The sequence below is a fragment of the Hemitrygon akajei genome, chromosome 25 (genome assembly GCF_048418815.1).
Source record: "Hemitrygon akajei chromosome 25, sHemAka1.3, whole genome shotgun sequence".
Taxonomy (NCBI): domain Eukaryota; kingdom Metazoa; phylum Chordata; class Chondrichthyes; order Myliobatiformes; family Dasyatidae; genus Hemitrygon; species Hemitrygon akajei.
Genome location: NC_133148.1, coordinates 26311187 through 26321471, shown reverse-complemented (window position 1 = coordinate 26321471; position 10285 = coordinate 26311187).

Genomic DNA, 10285 nt, shown 5'->3' with positions numbered 1-10285 from the left:
TAGTCACCGGCAGCCAACCAGAAAAGTCCTTCTTTATTCCCACTGGCAGCCTCCTGCCTGTCAGCCAATCCGCTATCCATGCCAATATCTGTCCTGTAATGCAGTAGGATTTTATCTTGTTAAGCAGCCTCGTGGGGCACCTTATCAAAGGCCTTCTGAAAATCCAAGTAAGTGACATCCACTGCCTCTCCCTTGTCCACCCTGCTTGTTACTCCCTCGAAGTAACAGATTTGTCAGGCAAGAATTTCCTTTACATAAACCATGCTGACTTTGACTCATTTTGTCATTAGTCTCCAAGTACCTCGAAACCTCATCCTTAATAATAGACTCCCAACACTTTCCCAGCCACTGAGGTTAAGCTAACTGGCCTATAATTTCCTTTCTTTTGCCTTCCTCCCTTCTTAAAGAGTGGAGTGACATTTGCAATCTTCCAGCCCTCCGGGACCATGCCAGAATCAAGTGATTCTTGAAAGATCATGACCAATGCATTTACTATCTCTTCAGCGACCTCTCTCAGGACTCTGGGATGAATTACATCTGGCTCAGGTGACGTATCCAACTTAAGACCTTTGAGATTGCCTTGCACTTTCCCCCCTGTAATAGCAATGGCACTCACTCCTGCTCCCTGACACTAACGGACCTCTGGCACACTGCTAGTGTCTTCCACAGTGAAGACTGATGCAAAGTACCCATTATGATCCTCCATTTCTTTGTCCCCCATTACTACCTCACCAACATTATTTTTCTGTGGTCCAAAATCAGCTCTTGCCTCCCTTTTACTCTTTATATAACTGAAAAAGCTCTTCATATCCCGCTTTATATTATTGGCTAGTTCGCCCTCGTATTCCATCTTTTCCCTTATAGTTTTTTTTAGTTGCCTTTTGTTGGATTTTAAAAGCTTCCCAATCATCCAACATCTCACTCACTTTTGCTACCTTATATGCCCTTTCCTCGGCTTTTATGCAGTCCTTAGCTTCCTCTTTCAGTCCCAGTTGCCTAGCTCTGCCATTTGAGAACTTCTTCCTCTGTGGAACGTATCTATCCTGCACCTTGCGAACTATTCCCAGAAACTTCACCACCTCTGCTCTATTGTCATCCCTGCCAGTATCCCCCTCCAATCCACCTGGGCAAGTTCCTCTCTCATGCCTCTGTTACTCCCTTCATTCCCTTGCAATACTGATACATGTCAGTGGATGCTTCTCCCTCTCAAAATGCAGTATGAATTCAATCATATCCTGATCACTGCCTCCTAAGGGTTCCTTTACATTAAGCTCCCTGGGTTATTACACAACACCCAGTCTAAGGTAGCCTTTCCCCGAGTAGACTTGAGCATAAACTGCTCTAAAAAGCCACCTTATGGGCACTCAACAATTTCCTCTCTTGCGATCTGACACCAACCTAATTTTTTCAATGCCCCGAACTCCCCAATTACAATTGTGTCATTACCCTTATTAAACGCCTTTTCCAGCTCCCTTTGCAATCTCAACCCCACACCTTGGCTGCTATTTGGAGCCCTGTATATGATTCCCATAATGTTTTCATTACCCTTGCAATTTCCTCCACCCACAAAGAGTCGACCTTATTTGGCCCTGTGTCACCACAGAACCACACCACCGCCTGTCCTTTCAATACAAAGTATATCCTCTGACGTTACGCCCCCAACTATGGCCTTCCTTCAGCCACAACTCAGTGTCACCCACAACGTCACACTGACCAATCTGTAATTGTGCCACGAGATCGTCCACCTTATTCCGAATGTTACGCACATTTAAATACAGCACCGTCAGTCCTGCATTCTCTGCTCTGTCTGCATTTGTAAGCAATCATTGGCTTGTCCTTTCTTAATTCATGTTACACCCATCATCTACTTGTCAACCTGCCAGCTCACCCTCAGCTCTGTCATACTGGTCCCGATCCCCCTGCCAGATCAGTTTAAACTACTCCCAACAGCTCTGGTAAATCTGTCCTCAAGAATATTGGGCCCCCTTGGGTCCAAGTGCAACCCATCCCTTGTGTAAAGGTTACACCTGCCCCTGAAGAGGACCCAACTATCCAGAAATCTGAATCCTGCCCCCTGCTCCAATTCTTCAGCCATGCATTTATCTGCCACCTCACTCTATTCCCATCCTCACTGTCACGTGGCGCAGGCAGCAATCCCGGGATTACTGCCCTTGAGATCCTGCTTCTCAGCTTCCTCTCTAACTGCTTGCAGGACCTCCTCCCTTTTTCCTCCTGTGTTGTCGGTACCAATATGTACCACGGCCTCTGGCTGCTCGCCATGGGAGGAAGGGAGGGGCATTTGGAGGAGATGATAGGCAGTTGAAGAGGTCGGAGGTCAGAGTGGGGAACAGAAGATTGATGGGGGAGGGGAAAAAGAGAGAAATATAGAAGTGACCAGAAGGAGAAATGAAAGTTCATTTACCTATACTATACATGACCTAGAGATGTGATTCCTTACAGGCAGCCACAAAACAAAGAAATGCACTATTACCCGTTTTTAAAGCCTATCAAAGACGACCCAAAGTGCAGAAGTTTGCGAAGCCGGTCGACACGGCAGCTGTCTCAGGGGCCCGTTAGTGTCAAGTGCAGTCTCGGCTCAGCGCAGAAGCCAGTAAACCTCATGGAGCAGCGAGCTGAGCCCACCCGTCCCTCGCCTCCTGGGGTTAAACCATACTGACCTCAGGTCGTTCCTCGCTCTCGGGGTTAAACCATACTGACCTCAGGTCGTTCCTCGCTCTCGGGGTTAAACCATACTGACCTCAGGTCGTTCCTCGCTCTCGGGCCTGGGCCCCGCTGCCTCACCTCGGTTCTGCCGCTTTGACTGGCCTTCAGCAATGGCCAAACACTGGCTCGTTCCTCGCTCTCAGGCCCAGGCCCCGCTGCCTCGATTCGGCCTGTACGCACCACATTGAGAATTCGGTTCACACCGCAACAGAGCCGGGTTGTGTAGGCGGTTCAGAAGCTCACCTCTGAAAGGGAAGTAACTGGCTCTTCATTCCAGTGATTGTTTCCAAAAGAAAAGTGTGATTAATAAATGAGTAGTTTTCTTTGTTTTGTTTACTGCCAGCAAGTAGTCACTGGGCTTCATCAGGGCCATCTTAAATCGACGTTTACACCATCAGGCTACCCAGACGGAATATAAGGTGCTTCTCCACCCGGAGAGTGGCTCATCCTGGCACAAGACCGACATGTTGGAATGGGAATGTTCAGCCTCTAGGGATATTCCTCTTTTGGTGGATGGAGCAGAGGTGTTTGACAAAGTGGTCCCACAATTTACAAAGTGTCTCACCAATGTAGAGGTGACGGCATGGGGGGCACTGGATGTAATAGACAACCCCAACTGATTCACAGCTGAAGTGTTGCCCTGAATGGAGGGGAAAGCATTTCTCTTGCTTGAGGGATAAATATTTGTTTATTGTTTGTTTTGTTTATTGAGAAACAACGTGGAATAGATGCTTCCAGCCCTTCGAGCTGTGCTGCCCAGCGATCCCCTGATTTAACCCTAGCCTCATCACGGGACAATTTACAATGAGTCTACTGATCAGTATTTCACTGGACTATGGGAGGAAACCAGAGCACCCGGAGGAAACCCACACAGTCACGGGGAGAACGTACAAACTTCGGCGGCGGGAATTGAACCCACGTCTCCCCTCGGCCTCAGCTGCTCCAGAGAAGATCACACGTTTGTCTGGTCGCACATGCCTTCAAATCCGGCCTGTATCCTGGTGAACCTCTTCAGCACCCCTGACAGTGGGGAACTAGCCTGGGACAGTGGTGTTTTGTAAATGTTAGATATGGGAAGAGGCAAAATTCTGGGACGTATTTTAATGCTGTAACAAAAGTAAACATCTTTCTTTCAAATTTATTACAACTTGTTCATCTACAACTCGTTGGTACGTTACTTTAGTTTATAAGAATTGTACTTGCGTTTGGAAGTCCTTTGTAGTTTGCAAATCATTTCTAATTCAGAACTGTCTTGTAAATCAGACATCCTCTGTGACTATTAAATGCTTACTAGGAACTTTTTAGAAACATAGAAAACCTACAGCACAATACAGGCCCTTCAGCCCTCAAAGTCGTGCCAAACATGTCCCTACCTTAGAAATTACTAGGTTTACCTATAGCCCTCTATTTTACTAAGCTCCATGTACCTATCCAAAAGTCTGTTAAAAGTCCCTATTGTATCCGCCTCCACCACCATTGCCGGCAGCCCATTCCACGCACTCACCACTCTCTGAGTAAAAAACTTACCCCTGACATCTCCTCTGTACCTACCCCCCAGCATCTTAAACCTGTGTCCTCTTGTGGCAACCATTTCAGCCCCGGGAAAAAGCCCCTGACTATCCACACGATCAATGTCTCTCATCGTTGTTGTCTAAATTTAAAAGTGTATAATTAAAAGTAAAATAAACTCTGGTTAAACTCATTCATTAGCTGGAAGTATCTTCCTCGTTGGTAGGGAGGGGGAACCTACCACTCGAGCAGTGGGTATTGGCAGCTAGACTAGACAGGGAAGTAAGCTTGTCCTTGTAGATACGGTATCGTCTCCCTGTAGCGAGGGCACCCATAGGTGTCTGTGTCAGATAGGCTTTGAGTTTAGGACTATGTGAAAGGGAATCCAATAGCATCACACGAGAGTGAGGCAGCACCACCAGGAAAGGGATGTGAAAGAGGGGATTGGTCCAGGAGTCTGATAATCTTCCCGATGCCCCAGGAGGTGACGGACATTTTTGATCATGGCATCAGAGTCTGGTTTACTGTCACTGACATGGTTTCTGTCAGCCGTACAGTACAAAACATCAACATCACCCCAGGTTACAATAAAATTAAATGAACAGTCTCAAAGGGAATAGCAGAGCAGGACTGCCACATGGATGGACAGCTCAGAAATGGGATCCAATGGTCGTTACGTGACCACGGTTACTGTGGGTATCACTTTAAAAACGTCTGAATGAGGCGGGACTATGACATCAGTATAACACGCTGCGACAGACCGCTGGGACTTTCAGTAGAAGGAAAGAGAGAGAAGGAGAGTGGGGGTGGAGAGAGAGAGAGGGGGGGAAAGAGTGATGCATCATCAATAACTCTCTCTGAGACGTAAAGGCGAGATATCGGCTTTTATTGACTGGAAGAAGGAACAAGCAGTGGTTGACCACCATACTACATCCTGGAGACAGAGAGGCCGGGCTCAGGCCTCAATCGCCTTTATACCGGGGTCTGTGGGAGGAGCCACAGGAGCAGTCAGCAGGGGGCGTGTCCAGACAGGTATATGTAGTTCACCACAAAGAGAGAGAGGGGGAGAGAGAGGGGGGGAGAGAGAGAGAGAAAGGGAGGGAGAGAGGGGGAGCGAGGGGGGAGAAAGAGAGGGAGAGAGAGAGAGGGTGGAGGGAGAGAGAGAGAGAGTGGAGAGAGAGAGAGGGAAAGAGGGGGAGAGAGACAGAGGGAGGGAGAGAGAGAGAGAGAGAGAGAGAGAGGGAGGGAGAGAGGGGGAGCGAGGGGGGAGAAAGAGAGGGAGAGAGGGTAGAGAGAGAGGGAGAGAGAGGGCGAGAGAGAGGGGGAGAGAGGGAGGGAGAGAGAGAGAGGGAGGGAGGGGGGAGAGGGAGGGAGAGAGAGGGTAGAGAGAGAGGGAGAGAGAGGGCGAGAGAGAGGGGGAGAGAGGGAGAGTGAGGGGGGAGAAAGAGAGAGGTAGAGAGAGAGGGAGAGAGAGAGAGAGAGAGAGAGAGAGAGGGTAGAGAGAGAGGGAGGAGGGCGAGAGAGAGGGGGGGAGAGAGGGAGAGCGAGGGGGAGAAAGTGAGAGGGTAGAGAGAGAGGGCGAGAGAGAGGGAGGGAGAGCGAGGGGGGAGAAAGAGAGAGAGGGTAGAGTGAGGGGGAGAAAGAGAGAGTGAGGGTAGAGAGAGAGGGAGAGAGAGGGCGAGAGAGAGGGGGGAGAGAGGGAGGGAGAGAGAGAGGGAGCAGAGAGGGGAGAGAGAGGGGGAGAGAGGGAGAGAGAGAGGGTAGAGAGAGGGAGAGAGAGGGGGAGAGGGAGAGAAAGAGAGGGAGAGAGAGAGAGGGTAGAGAGAGGGAGAGAGAGGGGGAGAGGGAGGGAGAGAGGGGGAGAAAGAGAGGGAGAGAGAGAGAGGGTAGAGAGAGGGAGAGAGAGAGGGGGAGAGGGAGGGAGAGAGAGGGGGGAGAGAAGGAGAGAGAGAGAGAGAGAAAGGGAGGGAGAGAGGGAGAGCGAGGGGGGAGAAAGAGAGAGAGGGAGGAAGTTGGGACCGCACGCTGCTGGCAGTACTTTGCTGTGACAATGGGTAAAGTCTGATACTTCCCCATGCCGAAAGGATCGGGTTGATTGACGGCACGCCCTGCACATTGGATGTGTGACGGTCACTTCGCATGATCCACATGTGGATTTTGTTGGAGCCACCACTTTCGTTAACCCTTACCTGGATTCGGGTGTGTTATGCGGTGACCACTTGTGCTGGGGCATACTCCGTGACTGTTACCTGGTGATATTTCTACGTGGATTTCGGGACGACTCGACGGATAAGATCTTTGGAGACTGTTACTTCGTTTTCCCAGCGGGGAACCTGTGATCGCCTCCTCCCTATATTTTAACGTGGATTTACAAATCCCTCCCTTCATTTATTCCGTGGATTACTGGACCTTTTCTAGTTTGTCATTTGAAGACTTTAAGAACTCTTTGGGAGACACACACACCACTGTTAACTTCTGTTTATTTCGTTTAATTTTCTATATTTTGAGTAGATACTAATAAAGGTAGTGGTTTTACTATTAAAACCTGATTCAGTTTGCTGCTGGTACGTAACAGTAGTAACGAGAAAGGGGCACGTCCCGGATGGTGAGTCTCATCAGCGATGGACGCACCTCCTCTTGGAGATGCTCCCAGTGCTGGGGAGGATTGTGCCTGCCTCTGAGCCCTCTGGAGCCCCCCCCGGAGCAGGCTGTGCTGCGACCGGTCAGAATGCTTTCCGCCGCACGTCTGTGAGGGGAGCAGGGGAGGCGGCTGGGGACGCGGGCACCGCCGTCAACCACCCCCGCTGGCGAGGACGCGGCTGCATTCACCCTCCCCCTCACATCAGAACTCAACTCGTACATCTCGCTGAGGTTCGGGGCCGCTGGTTCTAATTGTGCTCTGAAACAGCGAGCAATTTATGTTTAGCTTCCATCTCTTCTGAACGCTGGTTTTATGATGCTCTGTGTCTGTGACGCTGCTGCAGGTAAGATCTGCCCCTGTGTACGCACAGACTTGTGATTATGACAGCAAACCCAACTTGGTTCGAAGTACAGGCACCATATCTACCGCGAGGTTCGTTTTCCGATGGGAATTCTCCGAAAATGCAAAGGAAATCACGACGGAGTCAGTGAGAAGCCACGCACACAAGCATCCCGTCACGACCACGGATTTGGCCACTGCGCTCGTGAATATGCACAAGTCTGCGAATTATAATCTCATTGTGATAGCATTTAAATCCATTCTTCCGCCGTAGTATTTGTCGAGACTTGGACACGAACCCAGGACACAGCAACGCCTCGCTGCCTATTTTGTATTTTGCCTTGCCTGAGAAATTGGACTTTCGAGTCAACTGACTGAACACCAGCGGCATTCGCTTAATGTTTAGCTGTTCTCTTCAGCCGCAGTGTCGGCTTCGTTTTCCATTTGAGGGTTTTAGTAACGGCCCGGTTTGGGCCAGCGTTTATTGTGTAATTTTCCCTTTAACACTGTTCGCATTAAAGTCTGTGAACTATCAGTGTCACTCACCCCGAACCTGGTGACACAGCCAATGTGCGAAAGAAGACAAATAAAAAGAAAAGTCAATAAATAAATAAATAAATAGTGTTAGGGATTTAGCGGAATCAATAAAAGTGAGCCTGTAGTTTGTGGAACAAGTTTTCAGCTGGGGTGAGCGGAATCATCCATTCTGGTTCAATAGCCTGACGATCTCTGCTCCCGATCTCTACTTCCTGCCTGACAGCAGCGGCTCGGAGAGAGAGTGGTCTGGACGGTGGGGCCCCCGATGACTTTCAGAAATGAAGTCAGCACTCAGAGCTGTGTCGGAGAAGCTGGTTAACCCCCCACCACCACACCGTCAACACGGTGGCTCAATCACAGAAGAGGATGAGTCAGCCTTCAGGGGCAAGTTGGGACGTTAGGCAGAGCGATGCCTCAACTCCAACCACTCACTCAGTGTCTGTGGCAGAAAAATACTACTCGGACCCCGGAGGGGGGTTGCTTCAGAAAGCCTGATATCACGGAGAGCTCAGACACCTAAAGAACGGAGTTCTGAGACTCTGTCCAACACAAGATTACACTCATATTTTACAGTCAAAATCTACGTGATAAGAAGCACTTCATCACACAAATAAAATAGAGAAATTTCACAGCATGTTCTAAGTGACAACCCGAAGCACCAATCAGTTTAAAAGTAACTCTGCCTGCAGCGTTAGGGCAGATTATGGAACAATGATTCCAAAGAGAAACAAGATACCCCCATCCTTCTTAAAGTACACTTGCGGGTAGAGTCGGTGGTGAGGAAGGCAAATGCCATGTTAGCCTTCATTTCAAGGGGTCTAGAATAAAGGAGCAGGGATGTGATGCTGAGGCTTTATAAGTGACTGGTGAGGCCTCACCTTGAGTATTGTGAACAGTTTGGGGCTCCTCAATGAAGAAAAGACGTGCTGGATTGGAGAGGGTCCAGAGGAGTTGGCAAGGATGATTCTGGGAATGAAAGGATTATCATACGAGGAACGTTTGATGGCTGTGGGCTTGTACTCGCTGGAATTTGGAAGGGTGACAGGATCTCATTGAAAGCTTTCGGATGTTGAAAGGCCTAGACAGAGTAGGTGTGGAAAGGATGTTTCCCATGGTGGGGGAGTCTAGGACAAGAGGGCACAGCCTCAGGATAGAGGGGCGTCCATTTAAAACAGAGATGCAGAGAAATTTCTTTAGCCAGAAGGTGGTGAATTTGTGGAATTTATTACCACAGGCAGATGTGGGGGTCGGGTCATTGGGTCTATTTAAGGCAGAGTTTGATAGGTTTTTGATTGGACACAGCGTTAAAGGTTATGGGGAGAAATGGGGCTGAGGAAGGGACAAAAGGATCGGGCACGGTTGAATGGTGAAACAGACTCGATGGGCCAAATGGCCTAATTCTGCTCCGATGTCTTACAGTCTGCAAGCAAGCATGCGAGTCAGTTACTTATAGCCAGGTACGGTTAGTTAGTTGGCTGTCATGGCAGAAATGGTTCCACCCTGTGGTCCGTAATCAGTAATAATGTTTTAACTTTTCTTCCACAGTGTCAGAAATCAGCTAATAGCTGACTCCAGAATGGGCAAGTTGGGGGACCATGTGCCTCCCAAGTACTAAAGATCTGTGTTGATCAGCTGGCTGGAGTGTTGACTGAGGACTTTAACCCCTCACTTCGGCAGTCTGAGGCACCGGTCATACCGCTGCCCAAGAAGAACCTGATGACCTTCCTCAATGACTATCGTCCAGCGGTACGTACGTCCACCGAAATGAAGTGTTCTGAGAGGTCGGTGATGTCCGTATTCAATACAAGCATCCCCTCAAAGTTTCAGGGGCACATTTCATGTCAGAGAAATGTATACAATATACATCCTGAAATGCTTTTTCTTCGCAACCGTCCACGAAAAGAGGAGAGTGCCCCAAGGAATGAATGACAGTTAAAGGTTAGAACCCCCAAAGCCCACCCCCCCACACGTAAGTGGCAACAAGCAACGATTCCCCCCTCCCCCACCAGCAAAATAAAAGCATCGGCTCCCACCACCGGGCACTCAGCGTGAGCAAAGCAACAGCAAAGTCACGGACTTGCAGTTACCCCAAAGACCTCGCGTTTCACCTGGTATTCGACATACCTAATGAGGGAGAAAGAGGTGACCCCGTTTCACAGCGAGAAGGGAGGCAAAACAAACAACGCTCTGGTTTGTCAATAAGCTCACTGACATCAAAGTTATCAATAAGCTTCAAGACCTTGGCTTCAATGCCTCCCTGTGTAATTGGATCCTCTATTTCCTCACCTGCAGACCCCAGTCAGTTGGGATTGGAGACATCATCTCCTCCACGATTTCCATCAGCACAGGTACACAACAGGGCTGTGAGCTTAGCCCCCCCTCCCCCCGCTCTACTCTCCTTATACTTATGACCAATCAGGAGGGCGAATATCTGGCTGAGTGGCGTCACAACAACACCCTCATTGGAGCCAGTCCTCCTCCTCGGAGGATCAGAGGTGGAGAGGGTCAGCAACTTTAAATTCCTGGGTGTTCTCA